This window comes from Canis lupus, chromosome 27 (genome assembly GCF_048164855.1).
Source record: "Canis lupus baileyi chromosome 27, mCanLup2.hap1, whole genome shotgun sequence".
Classification (NCBI taxonomy): domain Eukaryota; kingdom Metazoa; phylum Chordata; class Mammalia; order Carnivora; family Canidae; genus Canis; species Canis lupus.
This window is the reverse complement of record NC_132864.1, coordinates 6,822,333-6,842,528: the sequence shown is the minus strand read 5'-3', so window position 1 is coordinate 6,842,528 and position 20,196 is coordinate 6,822,333. Positions and strand designations below refer to the sequence as shown.

Genomic DNA, 20,196 nt, shown 5'->3' with positions numbered 1-20,196 from the left:
TCTTTATGTTCTGTCTCCCTTTCTGATATTTTCATGTCGTTTTTTTCAGTATGTTGTTATTTATAGTGATTTCTCCAACTGCTTCATGTCAAATTTCCATGTCCCTGTTTACTTCCGTGTAAAATTGATTTCTGTTTTGTCACACATTGCTAGTTTTGTCCATCTGGGCCCAACATGTGTCATTCTGAGATTATTTGGTTTCAAAAATGTTTAAAGTGTGATATTCGAATGATCTGATATAGAAAAAAGCAGCTGCCAATGTTCCTCCAATTGAAACTCCTACCAGTGAACATCAACTGTTTCCTTCCTTTTAGCAGATCCGCTTTGATACAGGTTTTAAGTTAGGCACAGAGATAAATGGATAACCCTGAACACCACCTGGGGACTTATATCTGATCTGAACTCCTGTATGTTAAATGTCAAGGCATCGCCTCTACTGTAGGTTCCAATATGTCTGTGAGAGGTTTTCTTAACATAGGTTTCCATATTCTTGGGGTAGAAATCTGTGATGTGAGATTGAAGCCTGATGCACACCAATGGGGTAGTGATGTGTATTGTAGGCTGTTTTCATGTGTCCTCTATGCACCTTACAAGGTGTCCCTGTTCTTTTAAAGTCAGGACTTTGGGGATCCCTGGGTGGCTCAGCGGTTTAGCACCTGCCTTCGGTCCAAGGCATGATCCTGGAGTCCTAGGATCGAGTCCCACATCAGGCTTCTGCATGGAGCCTGCTTTTCCTTCTGCCTGTGTCTCTGCCTCGCTCTCTCTCTCTGTGTCTCTCATGAATAAATAAATAACATATTTTTAAAAAATAAAAATAAAGTCGGGACTTCATGTCATGGATCTATTATTAACGTTCTAATTGGTGACTATGGATTAAATGTTGCAAGTTGGGAGTGATAAATGATTTTTTTTTTTTTGCCTATTTCTGTTTAAAGATCTAATTGCCCTTTATGCAGATTCAGCAGCTGCTCTTCTACAATGAAATGCTAGCACACAAAGTAAATCAGGAATTAAATTGGGGGTATTTTCGGAGTCTCTGCCTTGTACCCAATGCTACATTCAATTCAGTCGGGTGAGATAAGGGAGAAGTACAAAAGCCGGTACCTGGTGGAGTTGCTGGGTTCTAATACCAGGTGCCAGTTAGCGGTTCTGTCCAATCTTCTTCCTCCAGGTCAGTGTGGAAGAGAGTGGTGTTCTGGTGCTTCACTGATCCTTGTGGAGAGTCAAGTGGAGGTTTCCACTGATGCATCCCTGCATATCCTGCTTCTCCAGCGATTGGGGTTTCCCAGAGAGCAGAAGGTCCCCAGTGCAAACTGCTGGAGAGTGGACAAGTTCCAGCAGGTCTGTTACTGGCACAGTTGGGATCTCCTCAGCTGATGCAGAGGGCCGACCTCCCATCTGTGTCCTGCTCAGAAATGTGCCATCTCCCTGTCAGGACTTGTGCTCAGGACTAGTTCCCCTCTGTCTGTCAGGGCTCTGCTGTCAGGGGCCACTCCAGATTCGGCCCCTGGAGTTGACGGATCGTTGGTGTATTTTCTGGTAGTGGCTCTGCTGTTTGTGGGGTTTCAGAGAGACCTGGGGGAGCCATTGAGGCAGTTGGTATCTGTTCTCAGCACCCGGGAACATCTCAGTGTAAAACCCACCGCGATAAAGCATGTTTGTGATTTCAGTCCCTGCTGACTGTGTTGCAGACCCTTGTTGTGTGGAGACACTCTGGTGTGCGTCAGAATCCTCATTAGCTGGTGCCAACGTATCCTTCGTGTGTTCACTGGTGTAGCTCTTTCAGTTTCTTCCAGAATGTTACTCTTCCTTCACCACTGGTCTGTTTGGTACAAAAGGCCTGGCTTTCAGCATATCTCACTTTCAACATGCCTTCCTCACTGAGCTTAATCATGTCTAGCTTTTGATTTACAGCGAGAGGCATGTAGCTCTTTCACCTGAATACCTAGAAGCCACAGTAGGATCACTAGCTGCCTTGGTTTCAGTACTGTTGTGTCTCAGAGAGCAGGAGGCCTGAGGAGAAGGAGGGAGATGGGGACGGCAGTGGATGGAGCGGTCACAACACACACAGCACATATGAAGTTCGTCATTATGGATACAGGTGCCCCAGACAATTACAGTAGTAACATCAAAGATCACCAGAACACACAGCGTAACAGTGGAAGCATTTGGTATATGGTGGGCATTCCCAACATGGGGCCAGAGACATGAAGTGAGCAAATGCCATAGGAATAATGTCACCGATGGCCTTGGTGCCACAGGGTTGCCACGCACCCTCAATGTGTAGAAAATATGAGATCTACAAAGCAGAATGATAAGCAGCCTGTCATTTTGTGTTTTACCCTTGGGTCAGTGTTCCAGTTTGAGGTAATTTTATAATGGGTGTAAGGCCTCTATCTCGGTGGTTCTTTATTGTTTTGCACATGGTTGTTCTGTTGTCCCAGTGCCATGTATGGAAGAGCCCATCTTTGTTCTGTCGTATGGTCTTTACACCTTTGGCAGTGATCAATGGACTATGTTGTAGCTCATTTTCTGCCCCGTTGATCTGTCCGTTCAGCAGGACCTCACTGTCTCCATCCCTGTCACTTCCCAGAGGCTCTGGATATTGGGTGGTGTCATAGGGCCAGTCCTCTTGCCTCCTTCTTGTCATTCAAGATGGAGCTGGCTATTCTGGATCTTTTCTTCTCCATATAAACTAGAATCCAAAAAAAAAAAAAAAAAAAAAAATAAACTAGAATCCATGTGTTGACATCCACCAAGTAACTTGCTGAGAATTTGGGATCTTATTCTCATCTAGTTGGAGTAGCTGGGCTTGTCTCTCCACTAAGTCAGTTATCATCACCTGCCCACTCTCCCTCTTCCAAAATGTCATCATCTCTCATTATGATGTTGAAAAGGAGTGGTGGGAGAGGACATCTTTGCCTTGTTCCTGATTATAAAGTATAATGTTAGCTGCTCTTTATTAAGTTGAGGGAGTTCCCCTTACTTCCAGATTGCCAGGGTTTTATCATAAATTGGTGTTGAATTTTGTCTAATGTTTTTTTTAATATTTATTTATTTATGATAGAGAGAGAGAGAGAGAGAGAGAGGCAGAGACACAGGAGGAAGGAGAAGCAAGCTCCATGCCGGGAGCCCGATGTGGGACTCGATCCGGGACTCCAGGATCACGCCCTGGGCCAAAGGCAGGCGCTAAACCGCTGAGCCACCCAGGGATCCCTGAATTTTGTCTAATGTTTTATCTGCATCTACTGCCCTGAAACAGAGCAAGTGTCAGGAGAGCCTGGGTCATGGGTCCTCTCGGTGGGCACAAGACCTCTGCTCCTTCCAAGCCCTATCCCACACAGATGCCAGGGCAGGAGCTGGACTGCCTGGCCAGGAGGGGGCCTGTCTGGCTGCTGGGGTCCCCTTCACCAAGAGACTCCTGGAACCCCGATGAGTGCTAAGCCCGGGACCCCATCAAACGGCCACTTGAAATAGTGGCTGACTTTTCCTAGTTTAAAGGAATCTTCAATTAGCAATAATCGCGCCTCGGATAAACCTCATTGGCTACGATGCTGCCACTGCGCAAAGCTAAAGGAATCTTCAGAAAGATTTGGGGGCTGTGCTCCCTCCACCCTGGGGCCATGCATGTCCCAGCTGCCTATGGTTGGCCGGACGGGGTATGTTTTTCACACACTTGCATTGATACTCAGGGTGGCCAGGGACCTGCCACAGTCGAAGCCTGATCACGGTTCCCGCTGTCGGCAGTAGGAGGCACCTGCCTCTCTCAAGCCCTAACCTTACACATGTGCCTTCTCCCTGTGAAGGCAGAGCTGGAGAAACAATCCTGGCAATTAGCGCCAAAAAGACACCTGGGAGCCTTGGTAGCTGGGGTCACCAGGGCCCTCGTCAGGCAGCCAGTCCACAGAGGGAGTGACTGCTGTCAGCTTAAAGCTGCCACGACAGGAAGATTTTCCAGGCATTCCCCTGCCTTGGAGGCTATGCTATTGGCGGAACAGCCTGAGTTCCACAGGCCTGGAGTATCCTGGCTGCCAAGGTTGGCTGCTGTGTGTGTATGGCACCAGCGCTGGCTGCACAGCTTTGTTTAGCCAGGGACCTAAAACAACACCAGGGTCGAGAGGGGCTGGACCCGGAAGGGGCAAGCATGTGTCCAAGGAATATGGATGATTCCAGGCCCTGACCTCCTCCAACACCTATAGAGGGGCAGGGCACCCAAAAATGTGCACATTGGCATAGCAATTCCTCTCCATTAACCTGAGTCACAACACAGAGCCAGACCAGACCCTTCCTGGGTCGGCCTCTGGGTTGGACAGAAACAAGAGTTGTGCGAGTCCCTTCTCTCTTGCTTCCTAAACTTAAGCTGCAGGAGAAAATAGTTGCAGAGCTAGTTCCTTGGGCTTAGGACTCTGGTGAATTTGGTTGAGTTCTCTTGGCCAACTCACTGTTTCCTCCCAGAGATCGTCACGGTTTTGTTATCTGCACATTTGTCCTAAAGAGGACTCACCATAGGGAGACACGCAGCCACAGGACCTTGAGCCTGTGGTTCAAGCCGCATCGATGGGCACATCCCCAGTGGAAAGCAGCCCGTTGGCGCAGTGGGTTCCCTGGCTGAAAACCCAATGCGGGGCTTCCCTCCATGTGGCTCCATGTCCTGAGAGCCTGGCTTCGGGAGCAGTGACAATGTTCTCTGGCCTTGGCCCTCTGGCCCAGTGAGGGGCTTCCCTCCGTGCATGGTCAACGGGCAGCATGCTGTCTGGCTGTGCCAGCTCCCTGCGGGGTTTGGCACAAGAGGCACCAGCACATCAGGGGCCTGTCCTCTCAACTCCGTGTCTGTGAGTGCTGGAAGAGTCCCCTTCCAGCGGCACCTGCCCCATGTCACAGGTGAGCAGGATGGTGGTTGGAGACCTCTCATGTCCATGGGAGACCGGAGACAGCGTGTTTCACACACCGTCCTCACTGCCTGGGGACCGAGGCCTTTGCTTTCTTAGACTATTCTCAGGAGTAAACGTGTGGCTTGCATGAGGCACGTCACCTGTGTCCCTTTCAGAGATGCCTCTCGTGTCCATGGTGAGCCTGGCAAGTGGCCTCCAGGTATTTCTCATAGCTTATTGCTTTGAGTTCTTGCTGAGATTAGTAGGATCCTCCTCGTCACTGGCCCGATGACAGACCCTTCAAAGTGGCTGTATTTGAGAGAAAACAAATTCTCTGTCGAGAATTCTCAGTTGTCTGACAAGTCCAATGGTCGGCCTCAGGGGCTCCCTTGACCAAACAGCAGAAGTGAGAATTAGAACAAGGTGAGCTCTGCTTCTCACATTCTGGCCTATCTGCCTCTGTGGCCTGGCCTTTCCCTACACGATCTACAGTGAGCACTCTCGCCTCATCTCTCAGCCCTGAGGTCACAGGCTAGTTACATCCATGCTCGAAGTTTGCAATTCCTGGTATGGTTCAGGGTCTGTCCTTGGGCACTGCTGGCCTCACAGACCCAGGCAGTGTCCCCTGCAGATGCATCCTAGATGCCCCGCCCCACCCCGAAATAGGCCAGATCCCCAGAAGATCTTCCCAAGTGTGGGGAGAAGTGAGAATGATCAGTGCTTGTCAATACAAACTGTTCCCGTGGAGGAGGCAAAGGAGCAGAGTCTCTCCAAGGCCTTCCTGCAAATAACGGGCTCAAGGCACTGATAGGAGCCAAGGTCGAATTCTGAACTCAGAAAACTTGTGTTACAAGCACTTTATACAGACTTTATGAAGGTGTAAATGTTTTGACTCATGTCTTGGTTGGCGTTCTCCCTGATGTGAAGAAGCCAAGCGAGGTTAGAAAGTTGGGCCGTCCTGTGACATCCAGGCTGTCACCCAGTGTCTCTCTGTCTTGCAAACCCTACAAAGCCAGAAATGCAAATCTACAAGTGAGTCAAAGCCCACCTACCTTTACCAATCCTGAAAGCTCACCTGTTCGTCTCAAAAGGTTTGTAGGTATTACAGAAAATGAAGTTACTGGAACAAAATCACACTGTAAAAAAACAAAAACAAAAACAAAAAAAACTCTATTTAATTGGCTTAAAGAAAATTGAGCACTTATATACATTTAGTACTCATAAAAATTCTCAAAAATAGAAACTAAATTAAAATGAATTTCAAGTTCACATGATCTGGGAAAAATGTTTGGTAGTAAAGACAAATTTAAGATTGTGGGTTTAATTTTAAAAAAAGACTGAAAACTCTTATAAAGATTTTACATATTTATTCATGAGAGACACACCTCTGTGAGGTGTGTGAGAGGCAGGTGCACAGGCAGAGGGAGAACCAGGCTCCCTGTGGGGAGCCTGATGCAGGACTCGATCCCAGGACCCCGGACTACAACCTGAGCTGAAGGCAGATCCTCAACCACTGCCAGGTGCCTGAGTTTTTAATCTTAAGGAGTTAAGTTTCAATCCTAACTCCTTCAGAGTTATCAGCCTTAAGGGAAAACTCATGTTTCCTGGGTTTACTAAAAGCCCTAAATAACAAAGATGAGTTTGTTATTTAGGTCACAAAATTTTTCAACAATAACAAAAACATAGTTGCAGAGAACGGCGGACTTAGCCAGAGAGCTCATGCAGTTTTCGTGGGTGATCTACACATGGCTGTTGGGAACATATTACCTGAATTAGGTAGGTAGAAATAAGATGTTTGTAGGTAAGCTTTAAAAGTAATTCCCCCAATTTTTTTTTGGTAACCTGAAATCTTGATGTTTTGCTAAGTGATGAATTAAATCCATTGAAAGCCTAGGAGATAAAGCAGGGACTGGACTCGGACCCCAGCCTGAACCGCAAGCTCTAGTGCTCCAGGACTGCTGTGCCCCTTGCTTGAGTGGTGGGGCTCCCAGGAAAGCCAGAAGATTGTGCCCTTTGATGGTACCTCCTGCAGTGGAGTGGAAGGAGGGTGCTCACTGAGGAGGGACCCGAAATCCTGGTGAAGACGGGACCAAACCAGCCTGCGCCAGGACAAAGCCCAGTCCCCAGCTATGGCACACCTCCCCCCAGTTCTCACAGTAAAAATAACTCCCAGGGGTAGAGAATCAATTTCCCAACAAGACACGCAATGTATGCAGAGGCATGTTCTGTGCACTGGCCCCCACCCATGTCTCTCCCTGCCCTCATGTGCTCAGTGTCACCCCCTCCCTGGCCTGTGTGCTGAGAATCAACCTGAGGACACTTGTGCTCTGTCCTGGCTCCCTGGTGAGGGTATCAGCTCCAAAAAAGCCATTCCAGGAACTCCCGCTGGGTCCCTAGTATGTGTCTATTACTTGGAGAGCCTAAGGACCGAGGTGATATGCCTAGACACTCCAAATAAAGTTTCATCAAATTGAAGATTGAAATCTCATCAAGCATCTTTTCAAACCACATAAAACTAGAAATCAGTGAGAAGAAAAAAATGGAAAAACCGCTGACATGGAGGCTAACATGCTACTAAACAAATGTGTCATCAAAGAAATTGAAGAATAAAGCTAAATACCTGACACAAACGAAATTGCAAACACAATCATGTAAAATCTTTGGGAAGCAGTAAAATTTTTAAGAGAGAAGTTTAGTTGGCACAAGGAAGGAAGTAGTAAACAATCAGAGGGGAAAGAAATGAAAGAGCTTAAAAACCAAAAAAGAGGGATCCCTGGGTGGTGCAGCGGTTTGGCGCCTGCCTTTGGCCCAGGGGCGATCCTGGAGACCCGGGATCGAATCCCACATCGGGCTCCGGTGCATGGAGCCTGCTTCTCCCTCTGCCTATGTCTCTGCCTCTCTCTCTCTCTCTGTGTGACTATCATAAATAAATAAAAATTAAAAAAAAAAACAAAAAAGATAAATAAAATGAAGACCTAGTTCTATGAAAAGAAACAAAATTGATAAACATTTAGCTAAACTCATTATGGAAAAAATTTCAAATAAAATTACAGATGAGAGAGAAATAACAACCTACAGCACAGAAATAACGATAGGAGACTACTATGAAAAATCATAAACCAACAAATTGGACCACCCAGAAGAAATGGATAAATTGCTAAAGACACCCAAGTGTCCAAAACTGAATCAGGAAGAATTAGAAAATCTGAACAGATTAATTACTAGTAACAAAATTGAATCAGTAATAAAACTCCTAACAAACAAAGGACCAGGACCAGGTGGTTTCACAGATGAGTGCTACCAAACATTTGAACAAGAATAATAACTATTCTTCTCAAGCCAAATCCAAAACAGAAAAGGAAGGAAAACTTCCAGATTCATTCTTCGAGGCTAGCATTATCTTGACACCAAAACCAAAGACATCACAAAAAAAGAACTACAGGCCAGTATCCCTGATGAGCATAGATGCAAAAACACACCTCAACATACTATTTGCAAACCAAGTTCAACCATACATTAGAAGGATTATTTACCAGAATGAGGTGGGATTCATTCCAGATATAGAAGGATGGTTCAATACTGGAATCATGGTGATACATCACATTAACAAAATGAAGGGAAAAAAACACACAATCATCTTAACAGATGCAGAAAAAGCATTTGACAACATCCGTTCTTGATAAAACCCTCAACAAAGTGGCATCAGAGGAAACATACCTCAAATGATGAAGACCATATGCAGCAGACCCCAAGCACTCATCAAAGTCAACGGTGAAAACCTGAGAGCTTTTCCTCTAAGATGAGAGACAGGACAAGGATGCCCGCTGGTGCCATTTTTGTTCACTGTGGTACTGGGAGGTGTAATCCTGGCAACCAGACCGAGAAAAAGAGATAAAAGATATCCAGATTGGTAAGGAAAAAGTAAAACTGTCAGTATTTGCAGGTGGCATGATACTATGGATATAAAACCTGGAAGACTCCACCAAGAATCTTTTACAACTAATAAATGAATTCTGTAAAATTGTAGAATACCAAGTTAATATACAGAAATGTGTTGTTTCTTTAAAAAAATATTTTATTTATTTATTCATGAGAGACAGAGAGAGAGAGGCAGAGACATAGGCAAAGGGAGAAGCAGGATCCCTGTGGGGAGCGATGCAGGACTCTATGTGGGACTCGATCCCCGGATCACGGGATCACGCCCTGAGCCGAAAGGTACATGCTCAACCACTGAGCCACCCAGGCGTGCCCAGAAATGTGTTGTTTCTATACACTGAGATCAAAGTAGCAGAAAGAGAAATTAAGAAAACAATCCCATTTATGATTGCACCAAAAGGGATAAAATATCTAGGAATAAATTTAACCAGGGAAGTGAAAGACTCGTACTCTGAAAACTATGAAATATGGATGAAAAAAAAAAAAAAAAAAAAAAAGAAATATGGATGAAAGACATTGAACACGACACTAGCAAATGGAAAGCTACACTAAGCTCATGGAGTGGAAGAATTAATGTTGTTAAAATGTCCACACTACCCAAAGGACTCTCCACATTCAATGCAATCCCTATGAAAATGCCAACAGTATTTTTCACAGAACTAGAACAAGTAATCCTAAAATGTGCATGGAACCACAAAGACTCCACATATCCAAAGCAACCTTGAGAAGCAATCCCAGATTTCAAGATATACCACAAAGCTGTAGTGATCAAAGCAGCATGGGACTGGCACAAAAACAGACATAGATTAATGGAGCAGGGCAGATAGCCTGGAGATAAACCCACATTTTATGGTCAATTTATCGAAGACAAAGGAGGCAAGAATATGCAGTGGGGAGAAGGCATACACGGTGCTGGGAAAACTGGACAACTACATGCAGAAGATTGTAATGGGACCACGTGCTTATGCCATCCATGAAAATGAACTCCAAAAGGATTAAAGACCTAAGTGTGAGCCCTGACACCATAAAACTTCTAAGAGAAAAGAGGCAAAACCTTGTACATTAGCCTCAGCAACATCTTTCTCATGTGTCTCCCCACGTAAGATAAGTCAAACCAAAAACTGAGTTTTGGGATGACACTAAACTGGAAAGCTTTGCCCAGTGAAGGAAACTCAACAAATGAAAATTCAATGAAAATGAATGGGAGAAGACATTTGCAAGTGACATATCCAATAATGGGTTAGTATCCCAATATACAAAGAACTACAACTACACACACACACACACACACACACACACACAGAAATCCCACGGCGGGGCGGGCGGGGGAGAGAAATCCCACAAAATAATCGAACTTTTAAAAAAGTAGAGGCCTTGGGATCCCTGGGTGGCGCAGCAGTTTGGCGCCTGCCTTTGGCCCAGGGCGCGATCCGGGAGACCCTGAATCGAATCCCACATCGGGCTCCCAGTGCATGGAGCCTGCTTCTCCCTCTGCCTGTGTCTCTGCCTCTCTCTCTCTCTCTGTGTGACTATCATAAATAAATAAAAATTTTAAAAAAAAGTAGAGGCCTTATCTGAGACTAATGCACTATATCTTGGCTAATTGAATTTAAATTTAAAAATTAATTTTAAAAAAAGGTAGAGGCTGTGAGTAGGCCCAAAGAAGACAGAACCACATGAGAAAATACTCAACATCACTAATCATCATCATCAGGAAAACTGAATTCAAAACACAGTAAGATATCACATCCTACCTCTCAGAATGGCTAGTCTCCAACAGACAAGAAAGGACAAGTGTTGGCAAAGATGCAGAGAAAGGGGAACCCTCGTGCACTGTTGGTGGGAATGCAAACTGGTGCAGCCACTGAGGAACACAGTATGGAGGTTCCTCAAGAAGTTAAAAATAGAACTACTGGATCAGATGGTGTTTCTAGCTTCGGTATTTACCCAAAGAAAATGAAAACACAAATTCAAAAAGATATATGCATCCCTATGCAGATGCAGCAGTATGTATAATAGTCAAGATATAAAAGTGACCTACATGTCCAATGATAGATGAATGGACAAAGATGTAATACATGTACACAATGAAGTATTACTCCGCCATAAAAAGAGAGAAATCTGGTCATTTGCAACAACACAGATAGACCTAGAGGGTATTATGCTACGTGAAATAAGTTGGAGAGAGGAAAACAAAACCATACAGATTTCCTTGTATGTGATATCTACAACACAAAAGAACAAAAATAAACCAAAGCCAAGACCAGACTCCTAAACGGAACAAACTATTGCATGCAGAAGCAAGCCAGTAGGGAAATGGACCAAATAGGGGAAGGGGATTAAGAGGTACAAAGTTCCAAATATGAGTCATAGGGAGGAAAGGTACAGCATAGAGAACACAGTCGGTGACAGTGTAGTAACGGTATATGGTGACAGTGACTATTATCGTGGTGAGTATTGTATATTGTGTAGACTTGTCGAATCATTATATTATAAAACTGAAAGTAAAGTAACAGTGTGAGTCAACTACACTTGAGAAATAAAATCTTCAAAAACTTCAATCTGATTCCTTAAAAAAGTTCCAAGCAAAACATATTTAAAGAGCCCATATGATCAATTACTATTCTTGCTGCACTGATCTAAATACTGAAGCCAAGTTTATTGAAACTAGATCTAATTTGCCTACAAAACAGTCGTATTGGAATACCGTTGACAGAAATGGGAGTAATTGTTGAGAGAAAAATGATTCCACTGTAACTATAATACATTCTTTTGGATATTAGATTCTAATTCTCACAGTTTTGAGGTTTTGTTTTGTTATTTATTTATGTATTCATGTATGAGAGACAAAGAGAGAGAGGCAGAGACACAGACAGGGAGAAGCAGGCTCCCCACAGGAAGCCTGATGCGGAATTTGATCCCGGAACCCGGGATCACGCCCTGAGCCGAAGCCACCCAGGTGTCCCTGAAGTTTTGATTTCTCACTGTAAACTACTCTGAATCCTGATTTCTCCAAATTCTTTCAATGTCAGACTACAACTCTCCACACATTCCCAATTTTCTTCCATCATTTTACTTGAAATCATTGAACATGGAAACTGCCCCTTTGCCTGCAGTCTTGCAAACTGAATATGAATGATTTGCTGTGTACTACAGAAAAACCACTACAACAGCTCCTAGACAATCTCCGAGCCTATTGCACTCAGAGATCACCAGAAAATTCCAACTGCTAACCAGGGAAGGCTCTCCAATCACCACTGCCTGCCTTCACTCCATCTAAAGATGCTTCAGCCCTGACGTCTAGAAATCCTCTTGGGCAGCCCGGGTGGCTCAGCGGTTTAGCGCTGCCTTCAGCCCGGGGTGTGATCCTGGACACCCGGGATCGAGTCCCACATCGGGCTCCCTGCATGGAGCCTGCTTCTCCCTCTGCCTGTGTCTCTGCCTCTCTGTGTGTGTGTATGTGTGTGTGTGTGTGTGTGTGTGTGTGTGTGTCTCAGGAATAAATAAATAAAATCTTTAAAAAAAAATCTTCTTGACTGGCCACCCTCAGAACTCAGAAACTAGTGTATCATTTGCTCCACTCATTACTGTTTTTTACCCTTTCCATTGAAATGCCTATTGTTTAATACCTGATTACTTAATTGATTGTCCTGCTAAAATGTCACAGATTTATGCTTCTGTATGCTGAACATACAGAAGCTGCCTGCCTTGGTCATTTTCTGTGTCTCAATTTCATCATTGCGCTACCATGTGTGTGAAATAAAACTTTGTTTTTTCCTCCTATTAATCATGTTGAATTAATTCTTAAACCAGCTAGAAGAACCTTGAAGGAGAGATAAAATGCTTTCGTCCCCTAAACCCATAGTCAAGGCTCTTAGGTATCACCTAATGAAGAGGCTCCCAGAAGAGTGCAGCTTCCTCCAGCTTTGTGTTCAGGAGGAATAATTGCATCTGTGCTGGAGAGGATATATTTAAGCAGATATGTGGGCCCCTAAGACCTCACCCTTGGCACCTGTACTCTCAGACACATACCAGGTGTAGGTCTCTGGCTTCCTACACACCCCACACTCACAGTACACAGCCCATCAGCTGCCCTTCAGCACCTGAGGCCTCCACGACTGGAGTGCTCTGGTCAGTCCCCAACAACCTGCATAGCCTCCAGTGCAGAGGAAGCCCACCCCAAATATCTTTCTGATACGGCAGCTAATTAAAGGGTTACTTGGAAAATTAAGCCCAGGGACATGAGTACCTGGATTCCTAACAATTGGTCATAGAGCAGCCATTGAGGGTAAGTGCCTCAAATGGCCCCATTGGGAAAATATTCTTGGAATGGATGAAATAGGACATATTCAAATTATGGGAAAAATTTAAAAATTCCTAAAAGAATGAGTTATGGTACATACTATTTCATATAATAGACCAACCTTGTGGGCTTAAGTTGGCACAGTCCTATAGATTTATAATAGTTTGTCGGAATTTAAACTAACACTGCAAAATTGAGGGAACAGTCTCAGATACAACCACTATCATAAACCACATCCCCACTGGATCTGAAACTCAGTACATGCAGGTTGAATGACTGGACGAGTCCATTCTTCTTCCCATGGATGCAAAGAACCAACGCATAACCATATTCACATGGGAAGGCAGACATCATCAGTTCACTAGGCAACCACAAAGATACCTTAGCAGCCCAGAAAGAGCCCACAACCTTCTAGCTCAAGACTTCCAGGCCTTTCATAGACAGACAGACACACACACACACACACACACTCACACCAACATTTCCTACGTTGATGATGCCCTTATTTCTGGTGACAACTCGGAGAATACACCAATGTCTACACACATAAAGTTAATGGAATTCGTTACATTCAAGGGCTGGACAATTGACCCAAGTAAAGGCCACGTATCTCACACTACAGTAAAACTTCGAGGCATAACGTGGTCCTCAGAAGGCAGAAAAATACCACACAGCCTCCCACACAACATAGCTGCATACCCACCCCTACCACAGACGAATGACATCAGGAACAGACAGGAGTGATAGGACACAGCACAAATGACATATGGGGAGAATGTGAAACACATTTGTGAAATAACTCGGAAGAGTCGGGAACTTCCATGGACGGAGACTCACGACACTGCCAATACTTATTGGGAAAACGCTGTCAGAACCTGTGATACACTGGCACCAGTGAACAAAGATTCTGACACACGCGGGAGTGTCACCGTGTACAAGGGTCTGCAACACAGTCAGCAGGGACTGAAATCACAAATATGCTTACCAGGGTAAAGGGTTTTACACTGAGATGTTCCCGGGTGCTGAGAACAGATACCAACTGCCTCCGTGGCTCCCCCAGGTCTCTCTGAGGCCCCACAGACAGCAGAACCACTACCAGAAAATACACCAACGATCCGTCAACTCCAGGGGCCGAATCTGGAGTGGCCCCTGACAGCAGAGCCCTGACAGACAGAGGGGAACTAGTCCTGAGCACAAGTCCTGACAGGGAGATGGCACATTTCTGAGCAGGACACAGATGGGAGGTCGGCCCTCTGCATCAGCTGAGGAGATCCCAGCTGTGCCAGTAGCAGACCTGCAGAACTTTCCAGCAGTGAGCGCGTGCACGCTCCAGCAGTTTGTACTGAGGACCACCCTGGTGCATGGAACACAACGCACGCTTTCCAGACAGACTTGCCTCCGCGACACCAACCACAGTAGTTGCCAGGCTGCTGCCCTGAGAACTGGCGATGGTCTAACCCCAACAGCCTCAGAATCAGGAGAATCGGCACAATATGCTGAACAAATAGCCATAAAATTGGCAATGAAAGAATCTACTAAGGGAAACCAGAATGGGGTATATCTGTTCTCAGACTTCTGGGTAGAGCTAGTGACATGCTCTTTGGTGTGGAGCGTGGCGGGGAGATGACCATGCAGCAGGAAACAGATGTGGGGTAAGGGCGTATGGCAGAAAGCAGCACGGGCTGCTGTCCCCGACTTCATCACACATGTCCCTGCATGTCAGAAGGACAACTGGGAGCACACATGGGCACCTCGCCAACACGTCACTCTGGCACGTGCAGCAGGAGAACGTGGTGAGAGAACAGGAGCTTGTACACTCCCACCAAACACCTCCACTATCAAAGACGGGAGAGAACGGGCACAGTTACAGTTCAGAGGTCAGTAATGAATAATCTAGACAAGGTCGAAGCTGGCAGCCTCTTCCAGATTATACAAATGGGGCCTAATGGACCCTACATGAGGACAAACTATATGCAAGGGCCACAGTAGACACAGAGTCAGGAAGAGGCATCCTCTATCGACACACAAAATATTTTACACAGCCCACCATCAGAGCACTAGAAATCTGGGTCGTTTGCCATGGTAGCCCAACCATCATTGCATCGATCAGGCCACCCACTTCAGGAAAGCAAACACAAGACCGGGCTGAGGAAGACGCCACAACGTGCCTCTTCCCCTTACCCCACGACCCAAGTGCCTCTGATTGAACTGAGAGGCCCAGGGGCTTGTTCTGCAGCAAGACTCTGGGTTGCTCGCTAACCATCTAGAATCAAAGCTTGGGCTGACCCAACCTGGGAGGCGGCAGGATCTGTAAACCACCGATACAAAAAGGACAGACCAACTCCCGAAAGATTACCGCAGGCCCCCACAGAAATAAGACTTAGCACAACACCCGCCAGAATCTAAACCAAAAGGAAACATGTTAATTAAAAGTAGGGTGGGGGATCCCTGGGTGGCGCAGCGGTTTAGCGCCTGCCTTTGGCCCAGGGCACGATCCTGGAGACCGGGGATCGAATCCCATGTCGGGCTCCCGGTGCATGGAGCCTGCTTCTCCCTCTGCCTGTCTCTGCCTCTCTCTCTCTCTCTCTCTCTCTGTGTGACTATCATAAATAAATAAATAAATAATTAATTAATTAATTAATTAAAAAAAAAAAAAAAGTAGGGTGGGATCCCTGGGTGGCGCAGCGGTTTGGCGCCTGCCTTTGGCCCAGGGCGCGATCCTGGAGACCCGGGATTGAATCCCACGTCGGGCTCCCGGTGCATGGAGCCTGCTTCTCCCTCTGCCTATGTCTCTGCCTCTCTCTCTCTCTCTCTGTGTGTGTGTGACTATCATAAATAAATAAATAAATAAATAAATAAATAAATAAATAAATAAATAATTAAAAAAAAAAAAAAGTAGGGTGGGATCCCTGGGTGGCGCAGCGGTTTGGCGCCTGCCTTTGGCCCAGGGCGCGATCCTGGAGACCCGGGATTGAATCCCACGCCGGGCTCCCGGTGCATGGAGCCTGCTTCTCCCTCTGCCTATGTCTCTGCCTCTCTTTCTCTCTCTGTGACTATCATAAATAAATAAAAAACTTAAAAAAAAAATAAATAAAAAATAAAAATAAATAAATAAAAGTAGGGTGACACTGATCTGTGCGTACACGTATCTCCCAAACAGGGTTGCCACTTGAGTTAGATGTGCCCGTGACTCCGGGTGCCATGGGCTGGCGCCGCAGCAGAAACAAGAGAAACTAAGAGCCTCTTGGACTTTGGTCTCAGATCTGGAGGGGGCAGAAAGCCGACATACTTCCGCAGATCACTACCTCCGAGCAGTGTAGACAGCACTCCTCCACGTAGAGCCTCTCACTAGGGAACGGCTCATTTTGTAGGAGCTTCCCTGCCTGTCAACGAGTGGGCTGAGGGCATGTCCCATTGACAAACCTCCACCATGGCTGAAACTCCCACTGTGACGAAGGGTCAGACCCATTTGCAGCGGAGGCGCACCTGTCTGCCAGCCTACCGTCCTAGAAATGTGGGAGCCGCTGAGCTCCACAGAGTGCGTAGATCCTCCGGATATCCTGGGCCCTCCTCCTGGGGCATCCCTGTAGCCTAGGAGAGGAAGCATGGAAATCCTGGCTGATGCCTGTAAAATGGGTCTAATCCATGCAGTCTACCACCCGGACAGCAGTCACCACTCAGCAAACAATGGGACCCTATGGATGGAAACAGGAACAGGCCACAGCAGGCTGCTCAGCCCCGGCTAGACTCGGGATCGCTGGCCTGCTGGTAAAACGTGAGCCTGGCCGGTCCCCCACTGTGCTAGAGGGATGAACCCCGCAGCTTGGACAGTGGGAGCCAAGGGGGTGAATAATCACTGATAAGCCGCTCTGGGGCCAGGATACGTGGAGGGACATGCAGGTCCATCTGCAGGAGCCTGAGGTGATCCTCACTGTTTTCGTATCCCAACTCATAAGGCTCTGACAGCTCCCGGCCATCAGGCAGCAGACGCCCCCGCTGAGGCTCAGCGCCGGCTAACAGACTCTTCAGCAGAGACAGCAGACTGGGGACATAGGCAGAGTGGCCACCTCAGTGCCTGACGGGGTGGCCCAGAGCTACCGATGCAGACTGCCCTGGAAGTACAGTGACCGGGTTACCGCAGTATCACCACGTCCCGTGTGTTCTCAACAATGCCCAGGGCAGCTGCGAAGGGATTCCAGGATCATCCATGAAGGCCCCACCTGGGGTGGGCTTGGCAAATGGATTCTCATGACCCCTCCCTCTGAGTGAGGGTGCTAAATGTGCCTTGGTTTGTGTGGACACTGCATCTGGCCTCACCCAAGCTTTCCCCATCACTGTGCAAACCAGGCTGCCCCACTAGGGAAGCTGGGTGCCATGTATGGGTGATGGACGGTTGACCCTGCGAGGATCATAATGTGTAAGAGTGGGGGAAGGAACGTGACAGTGCACGGAGCATCCATCTGTCCTATAACCACAGCATCAGGGCTGGTAGGAAGGAACAGTGGAATATGAGAACAGCAGAGTAAATCACTGACAGGTAAACCATCTTGGCCAGGTGGACCACAGTACTGTCCAGGCTTTACTACGTCAGAAGGGTCAACCAGTAGGGCCCGTTGCCCCGTGTGCCAGATGGGAATTCCCACTGAGGCACCCAGTTCCATAAACCTATGGAAGCTGCAGGACACAATCAATGCCCTGACTCCCCGGAGGATCCACACGCTCTGCTGCTGAGGACAGGAAGCCCCATCACACCTGGAAAGGAGCGAGGCTCTGGAATTTGTACTGGGAAGTCCCACTGGGATAGACCAGGCATTTCCCACCCCTGGTTGAAGGGAAACTACCCAGTCTCTGCTGGAATCCCACTGTCTTGCTGCAGCCAGACCTACTAAAACACACTAGAGCTGCCATGGAACGCACACTGTCAGAAGAGGGGAGAGGGTGGGAGTCCTGGTGGGTATTACCCCTCCGGGGAGAGGCTGGAGGGCATTAAGCAAGAACAGGGAGGACTAGCACCCTGGTCATCTAATATGACCAATAGCGTGTCCATAACACTGGTATGGGTATTGTTTTCCTGTCAAACACACTATGAAGGCCGCCCAACAGATTGCTCGCTGGAAGGTTCCAGAAAGTCTTCCATCAGAGTCATGATTGGCTATGCTCAGAATTGGAATGGATTTATGTAGCTTCCTCTGGGTTAGAGACATCAGCACACCCAGTCACCCCTATGTTGGGAACAGAAAAGTCACTCTAAACAGAAGCCACCCAATTGTACCAGACATGTGGGATGGGCACCCCTGGGACTGTAGTGACCCTGTCAGATGAAGGGAGAGTGACTGCTTGGCACTGACTGGTCCCATCACCCGGGTATTTAGAGGGCGGCCCCTAATGGGCCTCCACGGTTTTGTGCACAAATCTTTGGTCATGGCTCCCACCTGGGTGGTTGGGCCGCTGCACCCTGGGGTTCCCCTAGGCACAGGGGAGAATCTGCCCCATGGGCACAACAGTTGACAAGCCCCCTCTCCTGAAGGCCGGATGAACACACTCTGTCTTTGACGGCAGGATCCCCTGGATGCTGTCGTTGTTTACTCCATCGGTCTGCAGACTTTGCAGCACAGACGGCCCTGACTGAATTTATTCAGTGAGCCTTGAGGGGTGGCCAGAAAGTCTGTCTTTACTGAACACCCAAGCATCTCTAATGAGAACAGCTATCCTCCCAAATCGAATGGCCTTGGACATCACCGCTGCCTCGCAAGGAGGCACCGGTGTCATTATCCAAGCAGAATCTTGCAGGTTGGCGCCTGACAGAGCCTGCTACTGTATCATGTTTCTCGGACCTCATGAGGAGCAGGGAGCGCCCTGAGTGATTCCATAAATCAGTGGTTGGGATCATGGGCCTCTTGGTGGGAAAGTCGTTGCTCATTTGGGGAATTGCTGTCTTCTCTGTGCTTTCTCCTGGATGCACCTGTATCACTGCTGTGGCCTCTGCCTGCAACACAGCAGGACAGCTGCCACAGGAGGCATCTCCGTGCTCGTGAAAGCCCTTCCTGGCCCCTCAGGGCCCACTGCAGAACAGAGGTTTCACGTGAGGTTGTAAGAGCCAGGCACGAGGGGTAGGTGCTGGGAAAGGTCAGAGAGGCCGTGACCCGGACCCAGGCAATCAGAGGCTGCCCACCTCTCCCCTGTCCTTGGAATGTGGGTTTCCTTGCCCTCCCAACTCCCAGTGGCTGCTCCAAGGATGTGGCCCTAAGACAGTGATGTGGCGTTGAGACCCTCTGGACGGTAGACGTGACTGAGCCCAGTTCCGGGCTCTGCGCAAACCTCTAAGAGGTGGCAGGGAGTGTGGAGATCTACCTGTCTCGCTGCTGCCCAAGACAAGCCACGTCTGTGAGTTCCCTGGCTTCTCCAGACTGCCACCTACCAATCTGGAGGGGCCTGTCTGTTTCTTTGCTCTCTCCCTGTCCTCAGAGCAGCGGCTGGGTTCACATTACATCTGGGAAGCTCCCAGGAGCTTGCAGACCAACAGTCATGATTAGATCATTAACCCTTGATCTGCGGACACTATGTCCAGGCTTTGATAGAATGGGGACACCCTAGACTCCACCAAAAAACTATTAGAACGGACACATGCTTTCAGGAAAGTTGCGGGATACAGAATAAATATACAGAACCCTGTTGCTTTCCTATATACCAATAATGAAGCAGCAGAACATGAAATTAAAACAATACCGTCTACAATTGCACCAAACACAATAAAACATCTAAAATAAATTTAACCAAAGAGTGAAAGACCTCTATTCTGAGAACCAGAAAGCGCTGATGAAAGAAATTCAAGATAAGCAAATGGAAAGGCCTTCCATGCTCATGAGTTGAAGAACAAATATTCTTGAAATGCCTCTACTACCCAAGACCATCCACACATTCAATGCAACCCCTATCAAAATACCAACAGCATCTTTCACAGAGGTAGAACAAGCAATCCTAAAATTTGTATGGAACGAGGAAAGACCTTCAATAGCCAAAGGAATGTTGAAAAAGAAAGCCAAAGCTGGTGGCATCACAATTCCAGACTTCAAGTTATATTACAAA

At 47.2% G+C, this 20,196-nt stretch overlaps 1 protein-coding gene and 1 pseudogene across 3 annotated transcripts in view; both read right to left on the bottom strand.

The window, feature by feature from the left end:
- LRCOL1 (leucine rich colipase like 1) overlaps positions 1-20,196 on the bottom strand; it is a 36,222-nt gene that overhangs the window by 7,298 nt on the left and 8,728 nt on the right. For all 3 annotated transcript variants that reach the window (XR_012019057.1, XR_012019056.1, XM_072802061.1), the window contains 4 exons: positions 8,589-8,737; positions 5,947-6,007; positions 4,505-5,259; positions 1,105-2,695 (listed from right to left, as the gene is read on the bottom strand). The gene's annotated coding sequence lies outside the window, so the exon portion shown is untranslated. The remainder of the gene's footprint in view (positions 1-1,104; positions 2,696-4,504; positions 5,260-5,946; positions 6,008-8,588; positions 8,738-20,196) is intronic.
- Positions 3,491-3,572, bottom strand: LOC140619850 (U4 spliceosomal RNA; annotated as a pseudogene).